Source organism: Notolepis coatsorum (genome assembly GCF_963971535.1).
Source record: "Notolepis coatsorum genome assembly, chromosome: 11".
In the NCBI taxonomy this organism is placed as follows: Eukaryota; Metazoa; Chordata; class Actinopteri; order Aulopiformes; family Paralepididae; genus Notolepis; species Notolepis coatsorum.
In genome coordinates, this window is record NC_140175.1 from 44628950 (window position 1) to 44650143 (window position 21194).

The window sequence follows — 21194 nt, forward strand, 5'->3', positions numbered from 1 at the left end:
ACGACTCCTTATAAACACTGCTATCTAACGTTAGCAAGCTAAGCGCACATAGCTCGACCTGGCTGTGTAACGTTAAGTAACTTGTGAAAGGCTTGGGGAAGACCGTTCATCACTGCATACAATTTGAAGTAAGCGGTGCACTCCTCATGCTACGAACGGACACACACACATGTCACGTATAGAAGCGACTGCTGACACAGAAGCTATTTCTTTTATGAAAATTCAGAAAGTTGGCTCCCAATTTTTGTACATGCCAGGGTGGCGAGTAGCCTCCGTAATTTACCAGCCAAAGAGTAAATGGGGCACGAAATAAACTTTTTGACTCACTGGCCAGTGGCGGGTAGATGGGAAAATTCTACCTGCCAAGCATATTTCTTACCGGCCAAAAAAAATTCGCATTTTTGTGTCTCATATATATACATCTTTTTCAGTACATTTCAAGTAGATAAGCTATTACGTTGAAGAATACACACTTAAAGAGGCCATAGTTAAATTGGTACTCTCTCTCTCTCTCTGAAGTCTAAACTTCACAACACACAATCTAAAACCCCTCCCTACCTCCCTCTCCCAAACCGTTCCTAGGGCTGTACACTGCGATGATATCATCGCGAATTGCCCCTTTAATTGGCCGTTGCGATTGGTAAATATTATCTGGGGGCGGGCTTGCGAGTAGTGCTTTCAAGCCTTGGATTCGCATTTCACTCCTAAATTATCCAAGGCGTGTGATGACGTCACTCACGCGAGCTGAGCAGTGAGCACTCAGCAGGTATGATCAGCGGGAACAATCGACTGAGCACTCACTCTGATAGGGCAAGTGTACCGGTGGAATATGTCCCCGCGTCGGCAAAATGTCAGGCTGAACTCGCGATGCATCTTGTTGTAGCGTCTTTGCATCATCAAAAACCGATGCATTGATATAATTTCCTCTCATCCACTTGTCAGCAGTGCACTGTGACTGCACACACACACAGCAGATACTATTGCTTCGCTACTACATATAAGGCGAGAGCCGCGTCACAGTTATCAACAAACAGTGGAAGTCGAGGAGACATGAATAGAATTGCTCAACATGCTAACGATAGTAGCCTCTGGCTAACGCCAGTTAGCCGTTCAGCTAACGCTAAACTAGTGTCTTCTAACTAAAGTGACTCTGCAACACCAGTACCATTAGTGAGGAGGGGGGGGTATATTGAAGACGCTTGACAACAGGGGTTCAAAGATAACTTCACATTTATTGGTTATTCATTTCTTAATTATATCGCTTCATGCAATCCATCCAGGCTGGCTGCCTCCGTGTTGTTGACATAATGGAGCTACGGTCGTCGGAAAGTATAGACGACGCATCCTAGTGACCTAGTCTAGTGTGTGACATCATCAACTGTCGACGACAGCTCAGACGGGGACTCTCTCTCTCTCTCTCTCTCTCTCTCTCTCTCTCTCTCTCTCTCTCTCTCTCTCTCTCTCTCTCTCTCTCTCTCTCTCTCTCTCTCTCTCTCTCTCTCTCTCTCTCTCTCTCTCTCTCAAATGGCTTTATTGGCATGACGTACTTCTCATGTTGCCAAAGCAATATTAAACATGGATTACAAACAGATATAAGTACATACAAAATATCATTGTAAAATATAGTATATACAAAAATGTTCATCATAAAATAGAACATAAAATATTACGGCATATCTCTCTCTCTCTCTCTCTCTCTCTCGTGTGTTTTTAGCTAAAGTGGATAGAAAAGACAGTTTATGCAAAAGTCTTCTTAGGCACCCAAGAGTTTTTATATAAATTGTCTTACAGTAGATTCTTTTATTTTGAATAATAATATAAGCTGCATATAAGGAATACAACCAAATCCTCTGTCATACCATAAAATTGTATTATTTATTATTATTATTATTATTATTTTGCATCGTGTTGAATCGCATCGTATCGCCCCGAATCGCATTATGTTGAATCAAATCGTATCGAATCGTATCGTATCTCAACAGGGGGTGAATCATATCGCATCGCCCGGTGCTTCAAATGTATCGATAATGTATCGTATCGTTGGCACCGTATCGAGATGCACATCGCATCGGCCTCAGTGAGGAGATGCACATCCCTACAGTATAGGGCCCAGCTGCAGCTCCGGAGAATCCTGGCCGTAGCTGGAGGCTACTCAGTCAGTACACACAGACAGTGGAGCTGGTTGCATATAGCGAGCATTTAGACTTGTTGCGTGGTGGCGATGTCTCGCAGATAATACAACTACAAGTATGATTATATAATATATATATTTTATTAAAAAAAAATTATATAAAAAATGTGCCCCTAAAAAATATTTTTTGCCCCTAAATTTCTCATTTAGGGGCAAGTGTGCCCCTAGTGAAAAAGCTTAGCGTACAGCCCTGGTTCCTACAACAATTTGTTTTATGTTAAATGATCATGTACATTTATTTTGTATTATTTTTTTAACATTTAAATATCAGCATTATCTGGCAATCCTCAGTAAATACTATCAAACTCATGTCATCTGGTCTTTTCCACACACATTCTAACACACTTCTTATTTGGTTCCACAAATTATATTACATAAACGCACGCACGCACACACACACACACACACACACACACACACACACACACACACACACACACACACACACACACACACACACACACACACACACAGAAAGGGCTCCTTAATTGAACAAGTAGAGAGAGGAGAGAGCCCCGCTCCCCCTTTCTAACCTCGGCTCAGCTGTTTTCTGTCTGAGCAGGATTGGCTAGTTTAGCTTAGCTAGCGGCTAACGTTATTTTCCCCCGACGGAAATTAATGACTAGGATGCCAAGCTTGTTAGAAGCATTGGAATTTACACTGCACATAGAAACAGCGTGAAAAAAAAAAGCTGGGACTGATTTAGTTCGCAAAATGCGACCAAAGCACTCTGGAGCTATGCTACAGTATATGTCTTCACACACGGACGTTTGTCACGTTTCACAAGCTGTTGTTGTTGGGCGTATGTATACGTAGCTCCCTTGGGCTACTTCTGATTGGTGAGCAATGTGAGAGCACAGCACTTCTGATTGGTAAGCATGACTGGCACGCAAGAAAAAAACTTGAATCAAACTCGCTGTATAACGTATCCCAAATCACAGGCTTTGCGATTTGCTAAAAGGCGACCAAAACACACCGCAGTTTTAATTATTTTACATGACTATTTTCATTTTGTTACCTGCCACGTGGTGGACAGACCTCTCAGTGTCACTCGCCAAACCTAAAATATGCCGACCATTGGCGGGTGGCGGGCTCCAATTTCGTGCCCTGAGTAAATCTACATGCCATTGGCGGGTGCATATTTTGTTCCCTGTGTGTAACTTCAAGTGCAATAAGAGTAGAAACTCCTTCCCAATGCAGCAAAAGTTGTTTGTTGTATTTTGCGGAGGCCTATTGTTACATGATGTTATTGTATACATGATGTTATTTTATACATGATGTTATTGTATACATGATGTTATTTTATACATGATGTTATTGTATACATGATGTTATTGTATACATGATGTTATTTTATACATGATGTTATTGTATACATGATGTTATTTTATACATGATGTTATTGTATACATGATGTTATTTTAGCATGTTGTCTTTATCAGTCTCCTGAGACCTGTCTGCAAGTGTTCCCTCTAGGAGTCTAGGGCAACAAGTGGAGACAAGACATCTAGGGCACACAGTTGAAGTGACCAGAACGGAGTGTTTGCATACTGTATGTATGCAGGAGGAAGTAGCTGTGCAGGTTTGTTTAGTACTCTGTTGGTCAAGGGTTAGGCCAAAGCCACTGCGGCATTTTATTATGGGTTTGGTTTTTAGCTAACCTCAGCAGTGTGAACAGCTCTCACTTCCACACCCAGCCTGTTAGCTCCAGCACTCCATTAGTCACAGGGCTGTACCTTTTTTCACAGCACTGGTGCTACAGAGGTTGAGGTTGACAAAAAGGCCACAACAAGCCAAAAAGTATAAATCGTCACTAAAATCTCTTAAAAACAACGATAAGTAGTGAGCAGTGACAAGAGAGATTGGAGATGTTACACACTCACTGATATAACTTTCGGAATTAATGCTTTTGTTCCCAGAAATTACATTGCATCTGGTCCGCCTGCCAAATACTAAAGCTAGCTGTTAGCAGCTAGCTAGCTCAATTTTTTTTTCTTTTTTTTTGCAAAATCAACTCTGCCTCTCTTTGTTAACTACAACAAGCAATGCTGTTTGTTATTTAAGATGAGGTCGGACTCGGCACTGACAGATTTGTGTTCATTGTGCTGCTTTTATAAAGCCTCAAATTGTCTAAGATTTAAAAAGGTTTAAACTTTACAGCACTGACAAAGTTGAACAAAGTTCTGTACAAGTCCCACAACATAAAAAAAGAAGAAAAAAAAAAATATATATATATATTTATAATATTTTTCTTAACACTTTGACTGCCATGAAACGTGTTTAGACGTCATTGCTGGCCATGCTCAAGTTGCCGGAGGACGCTGTACAGCGTCCTTATATCAATATTTCAAAAATCTGCGATCGGATTCATATGTCCCCTCCGCTGGCCTGAGATCCACCAGCAGGACCCACTGAGCTCTCTGGTGGTTCAGGAGCGCCATCTGGTGGCCGATCGGCGCAATCGCTTAACAGGATGTGCCATAGAGGTTGTGCTAGACGTCCGTAGTACTTCCGGGCACTCGCTATAGGTCCCGGGACTCTGGCTCGTCACGCTACACAGTGATCGATTGCCAATAACTCGATAAACAACATGATTTGGACGTATATACCATTATACAAGCTGGAGATGGACCGGGTAAATTTACATCCCATAATGATAAGACTTCTACTCTACGATGATCGCCCAACGGCGCGCGGAGACTGGGGTGAGTTTCAGCGTGTAACGTTACCGTCTTCGATACTAACTGCTATTATCAACATTTGACCCACATTAGATGATTGGTATAACGCTGCCCACGGAATTATAAACGCCCCCTAGCCCATCCGGTCAACATCAGATGACGTGTAGTAACTTCTAGAAGTACGTCTAGTTGGAATTTTTTATATCGCGCTGATTGCCATAAAACTGTATTGCATCATCAATATAATGCATTTGGGGCTATAGATCACGTTCTGGAGAAAGCTGCAGAAAGAGATGAAAACATACTTATACATTAGACCATACTTTACTATGAATATGTGAATGAAAAAGTTTAACGTTGCTACACAATGAACAATACATATAGGACTTTGAATGGGCCCTAATAATGGCAATGTAGCAATAGAATTTAAAAAGTTATAGCCATGCAAAGAAGGGGTACTTCTCCATAGACAAATAGAGCCGGCAACCTATGGTATATCATGAATTTAACCCAAGGCAACCAAAGTGTTAAAATAATTTTTTTTTATCTCAAAGCTTCGAATTAAAATCGAATCTCGGCCCGAAGCTTCGAATTCCAAAATAAAATTCGAAGGTCAGCCCTAATCTTCTATTGTAATGGGTTCAAAGAGATACTAGGGATGCAACAATACACTTAGCCCATGGTTCAATACGTACTTTTTTTTTTTTGGGTCACAGGTTTGGTTCTGTTTCGATGTGCAACTCCGCTTGCCATGTTTAAGTGTTTTGCCGTGATTGGATATTTACTCATCCCAGAGCGTGGACGCACACACGCACGCACACACAGACACAGACACAGACACAGACACACACACACACACACACACACACACACACACACACACACACACACACACACACACACCACACACACACTCTTGGATTCTCTCTTGGCACAAGTTTATAAATAGAAAAATACCTCTATTTTACCGCTTGTTTATCTGTTTGCTGTCGAATGGAGATGGACAGCCCTTCGAGCATTTTCCTTTTAAGCAGGATGTAATAAAAATCTGGGTAGTTTATGGCTGTGCATTCTCTGCAGTGTTTAAACAGGTTGTAAGGTCAATGATTGGTGGGTTTTGTGCAGGAAAGCGGGGTTGATATTTCTGAGCAGACAAAATCCTTGGTAACACAAATAGGCCCACCGATATAGGATATACAGTACTATAGCGTGAGGCCATTCAGAATCCCTATGGCAGGAAATGTCTTATCTCATTCAAAAGCCCAACGCAAAGAAAAGGTAATATTAGGATGCATTCCAAAGCAATTTTATTGTCTTTCACAGTCAAGGAAATGTTCAGGGTTATTGAGATGGATGGTTATTAGGTAACCTATATCAAGCATAAAGCGTTTGATGATTTCTATATACAATAACTTCAAACCAAGGCAAGCAGGCAGACATTGTCTTCTCTACCATGCAGTAGCTAATGGGGATCCTAATATACTAAACCAGCGCTGTACTTAATTGCACTTCATTTGATTAATGGGGAAGACACAAAGGGCTTAGCATAGATTGTAGCATATTGTCAGAGACTGAGAGACACCAGCTGACGAGAGGAGGTAATGGGATTGTACAATACAATAACTTTTTATTGTTACATTTCCCTAATCTTGTGTCATGAGTCGACGAGCAGGTCTCTTTAGCCCTGTTCGTAGAGGAAAAACACAAATTATAGGACAGTGTTAGGCCTAATTGGACATTACTGTATGCTTCAGTTGTCAAAGTCTAGTAGTCAGTCTGCATCAAAGGCTACAGTATATCTGGCCACCACCACCGTCCACCCGGTGACCCTGACTGTCAACACTGCTTCTGCAACACTTAGTCTTAGTCATTGTTTTAGCCTGTAGTGTGTACCCCCTCTTAGTCATTGTTTTAGCCTGTCTAGACCCTCTTAGTCATTGTTTTAGCCTGTGTAGCCCCTCTTAGTCATTGTTTTAGCCTGTCTAGCCCCTCTTAGTCATTGTTTTAGCCTGTGTACCCCCTCTTAGTCATTGTTTTAGCCTGTGTAGCCCCTCTTAGTCATTGTTTTAGCCTGTGTAGCCCCTCTTAGTCATTGTTTTAGCCTGTAGTGTGCACCCCCTCTTAGTCATTGTTTTAGCCTGTGTACCCCCTCTTAGTCATTGTTTTAGCCTGTGTACCCCCTCTTAGTCATTGTTTTAGCCTGTGCACCCCCTCTTAGTCATTGTTTTAGCCTGTGTACCCCCTCTTAGTCATTGTTTTAACCTGTGTACCCCCTCTTAGTAATTGTTTTAGCCTGTGCACCCCCTCTTAGTCATTGTTTTAGCCTGTGTACCCCCTCTTAGTAATTGTTTTAGCCTGTGCACCCCCTCTTAGTCATTGTTTTAGCCTGTGTACCCCCTCTTAGTAATTGTTTTAGCCTGTGCACCCCCTCTTAGTAATTGTTTTAGCCTGTGTACCCCCTCTTAGTCATTGTTTTAGCCTGTGTTCATATTATAGCATTGCTAAAGGAGAATGTTTGAACCGTTGGGGTGTAAGAGTTCACACAAACAAACATGTCTTTGTTGAAGACCCCCCCCCCCCCCCCCCCCCATATCTCTGTAGGGTTCATCCTTCTTCTGATTCACTGTTCCTTTCTCAACTCTGGAACGGACATCCTCCCCTTTCTCTCTTGTCCCTTTCTTCTCTTCCTAAAACACACACACATGCACGCACGCACGCACACACACACACACACACACACACACACACACACACACACACACACACACACACACACACACACACACACACACACACACACACACACACACACACACACACACACACACACACACACACACATTTTAGCTTACATTTAGTAATTTAGCTGACGCTTTTATCCAGAGCGACTTACAAGTTTTGTATGACAAGTCAGCACGAAGGGTACAACTCTATCAATGTTCATAAAAGTGCTGCAGTGTCGAGTGTATGTTAGTATATTAGGATATTAGGATAGGATTAGGATTAGGAAGAGTGCATGACAGTAGAGGACAGTAAGAAGGTTAGTGTTTGTTTTTTTTAGATTGAAGAAGTGTGTCTTTAGTCGACCGCGAAAGATTGGTCTGTATTCGGCTGTCCTAACTGTGGTGGGAAGTTCGTCGTTCCACCATTGTGGAGCAAGGACAGAGAATAGGCGGCTTATCTTTGATGACCCTCTCGGATAGGAGAGGGTCTGAGGCAGCCAGAAGACGTAGAGCGGAGGGATCTTGAAGGTGTGTAGTTAGAGACCATTGACCGGAGGTAGGCGGGAGCCGTTCCCTTCGCCGCACGATATGCCAGGTCGAGGGCCTTGAAGCGGATTCGTGTGGCGATGGGGAGCCAGTGTGGGTCCCTAAGAAGTGGGGTGACATGGGCTGACTTTGGTAGGTTGGAGATCAGGCGGGCGGCTGCGTACTGAATGGGTTGAAGAGGCTTGGTGGCGGTGGTCGTTAGACCAGCAAGCAGTTGGGTGGCTCATTTTGTCAGGAGGGGCGGAGCGCAGACGTTTATTCTATTATTATATTGTATTTTTTGCACAATCGAAGGCGGGCATGGCCACCTTCATCTCACTATATGTCTTGTGTATGTATGTGATGTTAACCTCTTGAATCTTGAATCTGGCAGGTTCTGGTTGTTGCGGCAATGTGAGTGGAGAAGTTCAGCCGGTCGTCAATGACAACACCAAGGTTCTTCACATTCACATTCTCCACTGTGACAGGGTCCCTCTCCAATCCATGATACTTGGTAGGAGCGGTTGTCGAGGTAGGATGTCAGCCATGCCAGCGCAGAGCGAGGGACGCAAGGAGCATCTGATGGTTAACCATGTCGAAGGCTGCAGACACACACTACACACACGCACGCACACTAGGGCTGTCACGATTCATCGCCCTAGTCGACAATGAAATTTCGTCGATTTGCATATTCATGATCGACGCATCGTATTGTTAATTGTATGTGCCTTTTGCAGTGGAAATGGCAGACGTTCAAAGTCATAACATGCGCAACGTGCAATCTAACTGATACACAGTGAATCATGTTCAAAATATAAATAACTTCTCTTAAACCACTATTCGTGATTTTGCCTAGAGCCAGGACTCGACAGTCACAGTGTGCGTTTTGCTCGCATTTGATAACTTCCGTGTTTCACTCCAGCTGGAAGGGAGGGGCTGAGCCTGATACTCCCACTTTTTTTTTTTTTTTTTATATATTTTGCACAAATCTCTCCAATATTCAAAACATCTCTTTCCACATCATCATATGCAATTTCCAGGATTTGCCTTTTTCTTTTTTGTAAGAACATACAAAACATGTAAAGGACTCATACAAATACATTAACAACTGACATGGAAAATAAAAAAAGACTTACGAAAAAAGAAACATACTATACTATACATTATGCGTATACATCCCTGATATATATACTTTGCATGTAGACCGAACTACCTTCGAGCAGGTATGTGCTGCATCCTCTATCGGGATGCCACCCTTCTCCATATTGCATGTGAGAGAAAGCGCCCCAGACACATGCAGTTGTGCATGATAACATGCATGCACGCATGTCTCCAACACATGTATGTGCTGAACTCCATAGTGAAAAATCAACATGCACTCTCTCAAAAAATATTGTTGTGCTGGGAATTGCTCCCCTTAATTGTCATCAGATGAAAAAATTTACAATTCCCGCACTCACTTTTTCTCTGCTTTTATTGTCGTCAACGTTTCGGCTATTCAGCCTTCATCAGGACAGATACTCCCACCTTAAAATTTTGAAGCTATGGCAGCTCTTCAGCCTGCGTTCTACAGCCTGCGATAACTCCTCTTGCGAGTCACGCTGTTTCTATGTAAACTCCGCAAGCAACAGGTCCAATAAATGCATCTAACATGCTTTATATCCTCGCCATTCCTGTATGCCCGCCGCGGTTAAAAACCTTAACTAATGTTAGCTGCTATCTAAGCTAAGCTAGCTCACAGGCACAGGAGAAATCAGTTTCATCGAGTTCTAATAGTGAGGAAAGGGGGGGGGGGGGCTCTCTCTCCCTTTCTCTTTCTGTCTGTTCATTCAATGATGATGATCAATGAAGTAGCCAAAAGTTAAACTACTTGATAGTTTTTATGATAATAAATATTTCACTTCATTGGCAAAGATATTGTAAAATCATTAAGTCTGCTATAAGCTATTCTCTCTCTCGTGTGTGTGTGTGTGTGTGTGTGCATACATTTACTATAGGCTATTCCTTTTTACTTGGATTAGGCTAATTATCTTTAACAATCCTGATTCCTGGGCCTATTTAATTCAAAAGGAAGATATTGATTTAAATATGTATATAGCTTATATAAAAAATACATTTGAATCGTATCTCCTGTGCTGGCACAAGCACTACCATAGCGTGGAGTGGAGAGATAACACACAATACATATATAATAATTCATGGAAATATACTAAAACGCTATTTATGGCCGGTAGAAATCTCTCTGGCTGGTCGTTTTTGACCAACAGACAATAAAAGTAATTTTTTACCTTTTTTCTATCCGTTCATTAGTGTTGTATGTAGCTGCAGCCTTAGATCCTTAGACGTTCCCCTTACTTTCAACAACACAAACGCTCACACTGTCCATCTTATATTTACTGCATCTTGCAAACACACTGTTGCTGGTCTGCACTGGTTTCAAATCAGAAATATTGCCTCTGTCATCATAAGTGGAACCTGTCATGTTGTCTAGAGCAGGGGTCTCAAACTCAATTTACCTGGGGGCCGCTGGAGGTAGAGTCTGGGTGAGGCTGGGCCGCATCAAATATTCCACAAAAAAAGAGTTTCAAGTATTCAAAAAAAAAAGTGCAACTGATCCAATCTTCTCAATATTTAGCAATAACATTTCAGAACATGAACGGTTCTTCAGAACATTAACAGTTCTTCAGAACAGGCTTCTCAGTGGTGTCAGTGGACTCATCCACATGCAGCTATGGAAATGCACTGTGCATCTTTTTTTATTCTATCACAAAGCTGTTTAATCAAATCACCAGCCAGTATTTCAGTTATTCTGGTTGCTGTGCGATCTGAGGGGGATTTGCTTTTGTTTGCCTTCAAACATGGTCTCCATCACTTCAGTCATACATTATTTTATTATGTATGCATCAGAGAGAGAGAATGGCTTCTTGTGTTTAGCCAACACCCATGCCACCCATGGTTGCTTTTTCTCGTTGTGACATAGATTTAACAATAATTCTGCTTACAGCTTGATATGATGATTTCATTCCATTTATTTGTGTGGTTCTTAGCACTGAATTTTGAGGTAAGGTTGCATCAAAATAATGTGTTTTGTTTCGTAGTGGCGTTTCAAATTGCCACTCTTCACAAGAGCTACCGTTTCTTGGCATATTAGTCACATTGGTTTGGTGCTGGACTCAGGATGAATGCATATTTTTCAGTCCATTCACCTTTGAATTGCAGTCGACTTTTCTTTTACTGGCCATCTTTGAAGATCCCATATTTTTCTGCTGCCTGCCTGCTGGCGAAACTAGCTACATTTATCTCACGGAGATAAAACTGTTAAATGTATTATTATTATGTGCGCCCTTACTCATTTGTGTTCTACAGAGGGCGATGTAGTATGTCCAGTATGTGACGTCACTAACGTCTGCTTCGCATTCCTGTTCCGGTCTATTATTTGTTATTGATTGTTGTTGATATATATATAGCGGCACCACGACCGCATTTCGCCCCGCCTGAGAAATAAATATGCCTACGAGGCTAAAGTTGATCTGAGTCAACCGAGTTCCATTCAATCGCCACCGCAACGCACTCCGTTTTAAAACAAAAACTGGGAGCGAGGCTACTGTAGATGCGCTGTCAACTCTCTGCTCTGACTCGGACTGAAAGAGACGACACGCATTCCGTGAAGACCCGCCCTACTCTGCCTCTGATTCGCAGACTGTGGGTGGGGGGGAGAAACTTTGACGGGACGCTGAATGTGATTGGACCAGACCCGTACACAGACAGACAGTGGCAGTGCAGCCGGACAGAGCACTCCTCGCAGAGGAGATAGCGAGGATGCATTTGCCTTCCATTTTACTTGATATCACTCCGGAATCACGTTTCAACCAAGTCACTAACGTAACGTTGCTGTCATGAGCCTGAATGAAATAAATGAATAAAATAGTTATTAGTAAAACAAATAAAACAAAATACAGAATAAAAATAGAACATAGTTAATTAAAAACATAGTATAAACAGACAATTTAAAAACAAAGCGCAATAAAATTTAAATAAAAAGCTAACAGTCAAAGGCCTTTTTGAACAGATAGGTTTTCAGGCCTGCTTTGAAAGAGTCCAGGCTCTGTGGTGCCCTCAGCTGGATGGGGAGGCTGTTCCACAGGAGTGGTGCAGCCGTGCAGAAGGCTCGGTCACCCATGGTGCAGAGCCGGGTATTGGGGACCTGAAGGAGCAGGCTACCTGCGGATCTGAGGGTGCGGGTGAAGGATTGTGGAGTGATGAGTTCCTGAAGGTAGAGGGGTGCGTGTCCGTTTATGCAGTTATGGGTGATCGTAAGGATTTTGTAGTTGATCCGGGATGAGACGGGGAGCCAGTGTAGTGAGTGAAGGATGGGGGTTATGTGATCGTGTTTACGGACTCTCATCAGGATCCTGGCAGGCAGCGCTGTTCTGGATGTATTGCAGCTTTTGGATGCTCTTGCCAGGAATCCCGATGAAGAGTCCGTTACAGTAGTCCAGTCTTGAGGAGATAAAGGCATGGACAAGCTTCTCTGCATCTGACAGGGTTAGAATGGGACGGAGTTTTGATATGTTTTTTAGGTGATAGAATGAGGTCTTGCAGAGGTGTTTTATGTGGGTGTTGAAGGTCAGGTGGGGGTCAAATCGAACCCCCAGATTTGTGACTGAGGGGGAGAGGGGGATGACCTGGCCGTCAAAGGTGAGATGTGATATGGATGAAGACTGAACCTGGTGAGGGGTGCCAATTAGGAGTGCCTCGGTTTTCTTGCTGTTTAGTTGGAGGAAGTTGCTGTTCATCCATGCCTTTATCTCCCCAAGACAGGTGGTGAGGCATGACAGAGCTGCAGAGGGGTTTGGGGCCGTTTTTATGTAGAGTTGTGTGTCATCGGCATAACAGTGGAAAGACATTCCATGTCTGCCGATGACACGACCGAGGGGGAGCATGTAGGTGATGAATAGAATGGGACCAAGAACCGACCCCTGCGGAACACCACAGGTGACCTCGAGCAGCCTGGACTTGTGTCCTCCCAGTGAGACATATTCTGTCCTGCCTAAGAGGTAGGACTGGAACCACTGTAGTGCATGGCTCGACAGTCCAACAGTGTTGTGGAGGCGCTCCAGGAGGATGGTGTGGTCCACGGTGTCAAACGCCGCTGTCAGATCGAGGAGGATGAGGCGTGATGGTGATCCTGCGTCAGCGGTCATTAGGAGGTCCGTGCTGTGGGATGAGCGAAAGCCTGACTAGAACTTCTCGAACAGGGTGTTATTTTTAAGGTGGTCCTGGAGCTGGGAGGCAACTACCTTTTCCAAAACCTTGGATAGAAAGGAAAGGTTCGAAATAGGCCTGTAGTTGGCAAGAACCTCCGGGTCCAGGGTGGGCTTCTTTAGGAGGGGGCTGATGATGGCAACTTTGAGGGTGGATGGGATATGGCCAGTTTGAAGGGAGAGGTTAACAGCCTGGGTGATGATTGGGCTGATGCTGGGGATGTTTGATTTGAGCAGGGCAGTTGGAATGGGGTCCAGGGTGCAGGTGGATGGTTTCATTCCTCTGAGTGTTTTTTCAATGTGGCTCTGCTGAACCTCAGTGAAACATGGGAGAGATGGCAAGCTCTCAGGTGGTGGGTTAGAGGCAGGGGGAAACAGAGAGGAAGAGCTGGGCATCAGAGAGCGGATGTTGTTTACTTTAGATCTGAAAAAGTCCATAAAGTTATTGCATCGCTCTTCTGTAGCTTCAGTGGATGAGGATGGTTGTGGCTTCAGTAGGTGATTTATGGTGGAAAAAAGCTGCTTAGAGTTGCCAGTGTTTTTATTGATGAGGTTGGAGTAGAAGTTTGACCGTGCATCTTTCAGGGACTTGCAGTACACCTTTTGATGGTCACGGAAAGCCAGTTTGTGGACAGTGAGTCCAGAGTGTCTGAGTCGACGTTCCAGGGCACGACCAGCTCTTTTCATTTTCCTCAGTTCCTGTGTGAACCAGGGGGCGGAGCGTTTAAAATTGACCTCACGTGTCTTGACAGGGGCATGCAGGTCAAAGACACTGCTCAGGGATGAGTTGTAGTGCTCTACTAGTTCATCCATTGTTGCAGAGGCTGGGCAGGTGATGCGTTGGAGGTCTGTGGTCATGGTGGCTGGGTCAATGGATTTCCAATTTCGGAAGGACATTTGACATTTTTGTCTAGTAGAGGGCAGCATCGATGACAGGGTCATTGAGACCACCTTATGGTCGGACACACCGAGGTCATATACCTCTAGGCTATTTAAGGGGGCTGATGTAATGACCAGATCTAGGGTGTGGCCCCTGTTGTGCGTGGGAACGTCAACATGCTGCTGCAGGCCAAGGCACTCAGGCAGACTCAGAAACTCTGTTGCAAGGTGACAGGAGGGGTTGTCAACATGGATATTTAAATCACCAATGATGACAATATTGGCTGACATAGCGGAGAGTGATGTGAGTAGATCGTGTATTTCAGGGAGGAATGAGGGATTTGATTTTGGGGGCCGGTATATGAGAAGCACTGTCATGGGGTAAGGAGGTTTGCATTTGAAGGCCAGACACTCCATGGAGGTAAAATCAGGCAGCGGTAGGGAAGAGAGCTTCAGCTCAGCCCGATGAATGATGGCTATGCCACCACCAGCACGGCCAGAGCTGCGAGCTTTCTCCATGTAATTATAGCCAGGGGGGCAGGCCTCAGTCATGTCAAGCAGTGTTTCCCACATGATTTTCAGAGACTATGGGGGGTGAACCTCTGACCCTCTAGGGGGGTCCGGGGGCATGCCCCCCCGTAACTTTGTGTGTGTACATTTTAAAGTTAAATGCATCAATCTGGTGCACTTTGAGAGCAAAATAAAGAGGCTAGATCTATGATGAACTTTGTGCTCAAAACACAAAATCGACTAGACTAGTGCTTCCCAATCCTCTCTTCGAAGCACCCCAGCCGTTCAATGTATTTGTTAAATTCCACCACCAGCACACCTGATTCAACTTAACTAGCCCTTTATTAGTTGAATCAAGGTGTGCTGGTGGTGGAATTTAACAAATACATGGAACGGCTGGGGTGTCTCGAGGAGAGGTTTGGGAACCACTGGACTAGAGCATACATTTGAGCCATCAAAGAAATTAAGCAAAAGTGGTTACCTGTGTTGAACTGGTTTAGTTTTTAGAAAATATAGTGGATTACTATTACGACTACTACCACTGCCAATACTACTGATACATCCCTATTGGCAAACTATATATTTAAAAAAAATTGTTTAAAAAAACAAGAACTTTTATTTTTTTAATAAACTATTTTTTTGGTTCATTATACAACTGTGGCGGGACTAATTAGACTGTGGCGGGCCGCCACAGTGATACTTTATTAATCCCCATGGGGGAGTTATTCCTCTGTCTTTGACCCACCCTTAGGCATACATTTTTTTTTGGGTTCCTGTTGGTTGTCAGTTAACACTTTCCCTGCCAATCACGTTGTATGACGTGTTTCAAGTTCATGCGAATTCTGCCAATCCACGGCGTACAACGTTATTGAGATCATATTTCATATTTTCGCCATGGTATTCATATTTCCCTCACGGAGCCTGGTCTGATGCTGTGTGAGCCGGCACAACTCTGCAACGCTTCAATACTGCCCCCTGGTGGATGATTGGCAAGTTGCCAAACCGGAAATGGCCGGTTGGATCTCGGTGCGTCTCCTAAATGCGTCTGGCCACTCGCATATCGTCGTGGGACTCTAGCCACACACCGTGGATATGGATTGTTGCCATAACTCAATAATCTACATGATTTGGGCGTGTATTAGTATTATACAAACCGGAAATGGATCGACTCGATCCCCATCAAATAACTGGGATCTTTTTGCTCCAGTCTCATCGCCCAACGGTAAGAGGAGGCTGACGTTACTTTCAGCCTGTTTGTTTATTATTATCCATCCAAACTGCTCTGATCTATATATCACCCATACTACATAAAGCATTTAACGACGATCACAGAATTATAAACGACCCCCCCCCCCCCCTCGTTCATCCGCGCTTGATCAGTCATAACGTTTAGGACCATGTACAGTTGAAATTTTTAATATAGCGTGGATCGGCAACAAATGGCATTTGATAATCTATATATGCATTTATGCCTATATCTCACGTTCTCGGGAATTACTGCAGAAAACGATAAAACATATTTATATTCTAGACGGTATTTTCGTATGAATGTGTGAATGAAAAAGTTAAACGTTCCTACATCCTGAACGATAGATAATCGATGTTGAATGGGCCATAGTAATGTCAATTTAGCAATACAATTTAAAAAGTTATAGCCCTGCAAAGAAGGTGAACATCTCCATAGACTTACAGTACTGGCAGAGAATGGTATAAGATGCTGAAAGTGCCTGGCAGGGAATGTGTTAAGGCCATGGGTAGGTACATGTAGGGAATTTATTTTATTTTATTTTTTCCCAAGGCGACTATGGATAGGGAATTGAAAACTGAAACTTTATTGTAATTTCTTTTTTTTTTAACTCATAAAATCAATTGGGTCGCACCGAAATCGGCAGGGTCGGTCGGCAACCGGAACCAACCATTCTTTTTTTAAGGCCTTACCACTTAGAAGACGTGGGCAGCCGCATACAGGCGCTCAACAGTTACCAACTCCAGTTGTAATGCCAGTACCTTGGTCAAGGGCAATGCCAGGAGTATGTACCTAGCATGCTTGTCTTGTTTGGCTTGGAGTATAGATTAGAATAATGCATGCTGTTGTGCAGAGGCATGGTGCTATGTAAATATTCAGCCACAGACTTCAGAGGAAGTAGGGTAAATTAGGCCAGGTTTTCTGGTTGCCAAGATAGGGATGTTTGCCTTTTAGGGCTGTAAATGTTTTTCATGTTCTTCCTGACAGTGACTGCATGCTGGAAGGCCTGGTATCTGTCCGAAAGCAAAGCTAGTTAAAGAAATAAGCCAAGTGTTTTTCTCCAAATCTTTGGTTATCTGAGGTGGTGACACCACATGCCACAGAATAAAGAAGACTGGTGTAATAATTAGCCTGATGAACACCAGAGCAGGTGGCAACATGGTTACACTTTTTTATTAGATATTTTGCCGATTTCTAAAAAATAAACAATGGCGTGCCTGGGATCTGGTGGAGGAGACTTGCTTTTTACAGTCCCAACATTAAGAAGAAATACTCAGCAGCGGGGGGATCAAATATGTTTGTATGGGGAAGTGATAACACTGACCTGGCTCGAGTGATCGATTTGCAAATCAGACAGAGCTCGACCACATAAATATCCAGGTGTAACTCCAACCAATCCTAGAGCTCAAAACCACCTGTAGGAGATGGTTGAACATGAGTATCACACCAGGTGAGTTTCAAATCCACATAGAACCACCACATACAGTAGGCCGTAGGGCTGTCAGAATTAATTTCAATATTTGAATTTGAATTTGATCAAATTCAAATGTCCATTCAAATGTAAATGAATGAATGAATAAATAAAACATTATTGATATGAGGTGAACTGAAAACGCATCACTGGTTCTTGTCCCTTTTTTGTGATTTTGTAAAAATGTGCCTGCAATATAAGCCAATAAATGGGTGTTATTATTTAAATTAACCATAACAGGAAATAAAACAGACAAGACAACAAGCTTGTTAATTGTAAGCATTTTACACTTGGTTCGATAGTGCTTGTTAATATTTTAATTTAATTTGAATACACCTCATTTCAGCCTATTCATATTCAAAATAGTATTCTTGGGGACAGTTCAAATTTCAAGTTTCAAGTTTCTTTAATAGTTGTCATACAGAAGTACAGAATACTTTTATACAAAATGCTTCTTACTGTTACGCTCCAGAGACTGTGCTAGACAAGATAAGTATGAAATAAAATACTATAGCATGTAAAAATAGAAGTAAAAATAGAAGTCACAGTGTTCAGTATATACATATGTACAATGTTCGATGCAGAATAGAAGTAACTGAGTTAGTTACCATACAATATACAATATACTATGCAATGTACTAATATACAATACTATATAGTGCAAAGAAGAAGATGTGCTGTGCAAAGCAGAAATGGGATGAGGTACAATTTAGGTACAATTTACAGTAAGGTGTACGGGTTGTAGTGCAAATCCTTTACCAATAAATATAAAGTGTCTTTAGGTGTTCTAAAGTGTGGAGAGTGGGTGCTGCAGTGTGTTGTTTGTTTAAAGTGAGTGTGTGCGTGTGGATGTGTGTGCTGTGTGCATTTGATGGTTGTTGCATAGTGTTTATTGTTCGTTGAGCAGCCTGATGGCCTGGGGATAGAAGCTTCTTCTGAGTCTTTCTGTGCTTGCCATGAGACTCCGGTATTGCTTGCCTGACCGCAGCAGTTCAAAGAGGCAGTTGTTTGGGTGGCTGGAGTCCTTGATGATTCTCTTAGCCTTACCCCTGCACCGCTTGTTGTATGTTCGGCTGAACGTGTCACTCTCTGTAGTCTGCTTCGGTCTTGTGCGGTGCTATTCCCAAACCAGGAGGTGATAGGTTGATAGGTGAACCGAAAACGGATGTTCATGTCAGTCAGTGTTCTTCTAGTAAACATGGCAAGCAAGCAAGCAGTAGGCTTTTGAAATCGTAAGTAAATTATTATTTTTTTAATAAAAGATAGAATAGCTATTTGTTAGGGGTTTAACGATACACACATTTTCAGATTCAGTACGGATTTCCATTAAGTGGTCACAATTTGATTTTCAATTCTTCACACAATATTATTATGAAAACTCTGCCTGCATTAAGTAGCCTGATATTACATACAAACAACCATAAGTCAAGCATGGTTTGTTAGGAAGGATTCATTTTTCATTGGCATTACACATCCAAATGTTGTGAGCTTGTATTTCCAGTATGCTTATTAACTACCACACTCATTTGTTTCTCCTTTAAATAATGCCATAGAGAAGAGGGCCAATAATCTGCTGCTGTTACTTCCTGTCAACCAGCTTCAGTAGCAACTAGCAAGTTGATTCCTATAGTTTCACTAGCTAACAACCTCAACATTTAAATGTCACAGCCAGGATGACTACCTGCCAAAGTGGTGAACGTCAAGTCGCCAACAGACTTTGACAACATGCATCTGGTGGCATGTGTTTATCAAGCCCTGGCTGGATCTGATATTCAACAGAATTAAAGGAGCATTTCACCCAAAAATTACTCACCCTGTGATGCATTGGATTCATGAAGATTATTTTTTCTCTCATGTATCCATGGTGAACGTAGAATCCAAAAAACTGTAGAAATACTTGATGAATTGAAGTTAACTCATTCTGCGCCACGGGTCGGGGCGCTAGAGGGCGCTATTACGCCAGCGCTGTGAGTCAATGGGGCGCTTTGTTCACTTGCGAGTGCTTAGTTAAAATATATCTTATATTATATCTATGGGTCTAATACACCCGTCGACTGTCAGTGAATTGCTTCCAGTCAACATCCACGAAACAGATTGTTTTTTCATCTGTACATTTCCGTTTTATACCATTTTGAATATGAATATAGTTTGGGTGCTTCTGAGTAATTCCAGGGAAAGACGCGATTAGCCCTTTAGTGGAATACACTAAACACGTTGTCATTTTTCGCCTGATTATCTAATCTTCCTGAAATCAACGCTAGATTATCATTATTATCCTTCCCTATGCAAGAATGAAAAGACGTAGCGCGGGCTCCCCCGCCACCTCCTCCCACCCAACGGCACACAGCCACACGCAGCCACACGCACGCACGCACGCACGCACGCACGCACGCACGCACGCACGCACGCACGCACGCACGCACACACACACACACACACATACACACACACACACACACACACACACACACACACACACACACACACACACACACACACACACACACACACACACACACACACAATTCTCTTCCCAGGTGCTTATCTTAAGCTGCTTAATAGGCTTCTGAAACTTTGATTAAGAACACACACACACACACACACACACACACACACACACACACACACACACACACACACACACACACACACACACACACACACACAGACAGCTTTGATCGGGGTAGAAAGAAATATCAGATCAACGATCAAATTTATATATAGTGTTCTTACCTTGTATCTGATGTAATGCTAAAGAAATAATCCAATTATCTGATCGCCATTCCAAATACTGCTCGTAGAGGTCCGTCCCACATTACAGAGCGTTACACATGAACGGGCGGGCGGGGTTACTGTTCCATACCATAGTTGCAAAGGCCTACCTCGCCTGAGCACCTAAACCCCGCCCGCACGGCTCGGATCGTCCCAGAAAAGAAACCACACCATTTCTAATAGAGTGCAATACCAGTAGGCGTAGGCGGCGGTATTTGCCCTTTTGTGAGCTCAGACCCATTCCCAATGATAACATCAGGCTGGATGGATGAAAATGAATGGATATAGCTAATAAATGACTGTGCATTGGAGGTGGTGGGGTGGGGGGGATGGTTCGGTAGGCGGGTGGGGGGGGGGGGGGGGGGGGGGGGGGGAACTGTACATTGGAGGGGGTTGGGTTTGGACATTTACAGGGGCCAGTTTCGAATTGCAGTCTCCCGTAGGTGCTCTTTTAGAGTGGTTTTGAAGGTGGGTAGTGATTCACATTCCTTTACAGCTGTGAGTAGGGCGTTCCACATTGATGTGGCATAATTGCTAAATGTGTTTAGTCCCTTGTTTGAGCCGAATCTGGGTTTAACATGATTTGTGGAGCTACCTCTGGTGTTGTGGTCGTGGTATTCACTGAGCTTTGGGAAGTATTTTGACATGTACATGGGTACCTGTGTGGTGTAGTGTATCTTGGAGACCAGGCCCATTGCAAGTTGCTGTACTCTGTCGTCTACTCTAACCCATCCTAGGTTGTCAAAGTGGGCAGGGATGAGGTGGGTTCTAGGAGTAAGGTCAAGCAGTAGTCTGACCAGTTTGTTTTGAGATGTTTGTAATTTAGTTTTTAGCGCCTTTGAGCGCCTATATCAAAACATATGTTTATAAACTCTCACAACTTGTGCAGTATAATCCAAGTCTAATTTGCTTGTATGCTCAGTACTTCACAA

General features: G+C 43.1%; 1 protein-coding gene across 1 annotated transcript in view; it reads left to right on the forward strand.

Moving 5' to 3' along the window:
- rabgap1 (RAB GTPase activating protein 1) overlaps window positions 1–21194 on the forward strand; it is a 461466-nt gene that overhangs the window by 23810 nt on the left and 416462 nt on the right. The window lies entirely within an intron of this gene.